We start from the raw sequence: 2,346 nt of genomic DNA, 5'->3' as shown, positions 1-2,346 counted from the left end.
CCTCGAGCACCAGCTCCCGGCGAAGGTTGTTGCGTGCGAGTCGAACGAGCTGGCGTAATCTGTCAGCGAGAGAGTTCGGGCGGAGTGGTGCTGGTTTTTTTGCGTGCTCGTCTGCAGCCTCGTTGCCCGCGATGTCGACGTGTGACGGGAGCCACTGAAGGACCACGTCACAGCCTGGTTCCTGGAGGGCCAGCATCTGAGAGTGGGGCGCTGAGCAAGAAGGTGGCCTCGTTCCTCCCTCGCGAGCTGGCGCAGGGCAGGTTTCGAGTCGAAGAGAGATTGCTGCGCTAGAGACGGCCGGCGAGTTGCGCAGGAGGTCTGCCGCCAGCTGGAGCCCCACTAGCTCAGCTGTTGTTGAGGATGCACAGTATCACAAGCGGCCACTGTCGTTCGAGCCTGAGCTGAGGGGCTATGCAGGGCGGCCGCGGCTGAGCGATCCTGCAGGACGGACCCATCGGTGAACACTTGCGTCATCCCGGCCAGGTCCTCATACATCCGCGCCGCGGCCTCCTGACCAATGGCACTGAGGGGGTTGTGGCATTTGGATCGAATGCCCGGCAGGTGCAAGTTCACTCGAAGGGGCACTCGACGGTGAGGGGTGGCCAGCGCGAAAGGCGTGCGGGATCGTCAGCCACAACACCGTCGTACACGTCGATAAGTTGGCCGAAACGTGAGTTTGGCACAGCACGTAACCGCGAGAGGAGGGGACCTGCATCAGGCGCTCGGTGGAGACGCTGCAAGTGGCACAATGCGCGCAGGTCCGCCGTGAGCGACGCACGCCACGCACGAGCCTCCGCGAGAGTCTCGGCCACACGAGAGCCACGAGGCATTCCGTGACACATGCGGATGACTCGGCGGTGGTCCTGGTCTATCAGTCGCCACTGTGGCGCCTGGTGTTTGCAGATCGGCAGTGCGTAGTGGATGGCAGACAGAGCCATCGCCTCCTAGATGGTGCAGGCGAAGGCAGCGGGGCAGCCGTTGCCGCCTGCGAGTAGTTGGCGCACGGCCGATTCCACGCGACGCGTCGTCTGGCGTACACGTCGCACCGCCGGGAACCATCGGAGGCGATTGTCTATCGTCAGGCCGAGGTAACGGACGACGTTCTTACTCCAAACTATTGGGCACCATCCAGCTGAAGGCACGGAAGACGTCGTCAGGCTTCAGCACGGGGGTGGACGACGAGGGCCTCGGTTTTCGCGGCGCCGAGATCGTGAGGCCGATGGTTATCACGAATGGTGCCACACATTGGAGGGTCTCCTGCATGCAAGCACGCACCACCGAGCACTTTCGGGTCGGACCACGCACATACAATGCGACGTCATCAGCGTACACCACTGCGCGAACAGGTAACACAGCCGTTTCTGGTAGGCACTTGACGAGCGGCGCGAGTACCAGATTAAACAAAAACGGGCTGAGGACGCTGCCCTGTGGGACGCCACAGCTGATAGATCGCGGCGCACTTGTCGCCCCGCCCACACGCCACAGTAAACGTTCGGTCAGTGAGGAAGGCTGAACGTGGTTCAAGAGTTTGCCCTCAACACCTAGCGCGCGCACGGCACTGAGGATAGACGAGTGGGGGAGCGAGTCGAACGCCGACTTTATGTCAAGGAGGAGTAGGATGGCTATTTCTCCATCGTGAAGGGCTTGCTCGAGGGTGCTCACGACTGCAGCAATGCAGTCGATGGTCGCGCGATGTGGCCGGAATCCACACTGCTCTGGTGGGAAAGCGTTGCGCACCTCCGCGATCCACTGTAGCCGGCAAAGAGCCATCTCCTCCATAGTTTTGCCCGTCACAGAAGTGAGGGAGATTGGCCTGTATGACGTCACCGAACGCGGCGGTTTGCCTTGTTTGAGGAGTGGGATCACAGTCACGGAACGCCATTCTTCGGGAGGACAGCACTGGAGAAAATCTGTTGAATGCATCCAGCAAGAGTGGGCGCTGGGAGGCATCTAGGTTCTCAACAGCTGATGTGTGATTTTGTCCGCTCCAGGGGTGCTGCGCTTGCGCTTTCTGAGGAGAACCCGTTCCATTTCGGAGAAGGAGAAGTCTCCTTGCAGAGAGAGCGAATGTCAGCTGAGATGATCTGATCCACGGGAGGCTGGGGAGGGAACGGGGGTGCGGCGTTTGCGTGACACCGCCAGCGCTCCCCGCTCTAGAGGGGGAAGGAGTCGCGAAAGAGGCGGCAAGCAGTTCAGCAAGCTCCCTTTCAGTGATGCCCTGCGCAACGGCTATGGGGAGCACTGGGTAGCGCGACACTTTCGGGTTTATCAGGACGCGCATGATGTGCCAGCCGCGGCGACGTCGGCGTGGGTCACTCAGAGAGGAACAGACGCCCGTCCAGCTGC

This window comes from Rhipicephalus sanguineus, chromosome 7 (genome assembly GCF_013339695.2).
Source record: "Rhipicephalus sanguineus isolate Rsan-2018 chromosome 7, BIME_Rsan_1.4, whole genome shotgun sequence".
Classification (NCBI taxonomy): domain Eukaryota; kingdom Metazoa; phylum Arthropoda; class Arachnida; order Ixodida; family Ixodidae; genus Rhipicephalus; species Rhipicephalus sanguineus.
Note: the sequence above shows the minus strand (reverse complement) of the source record.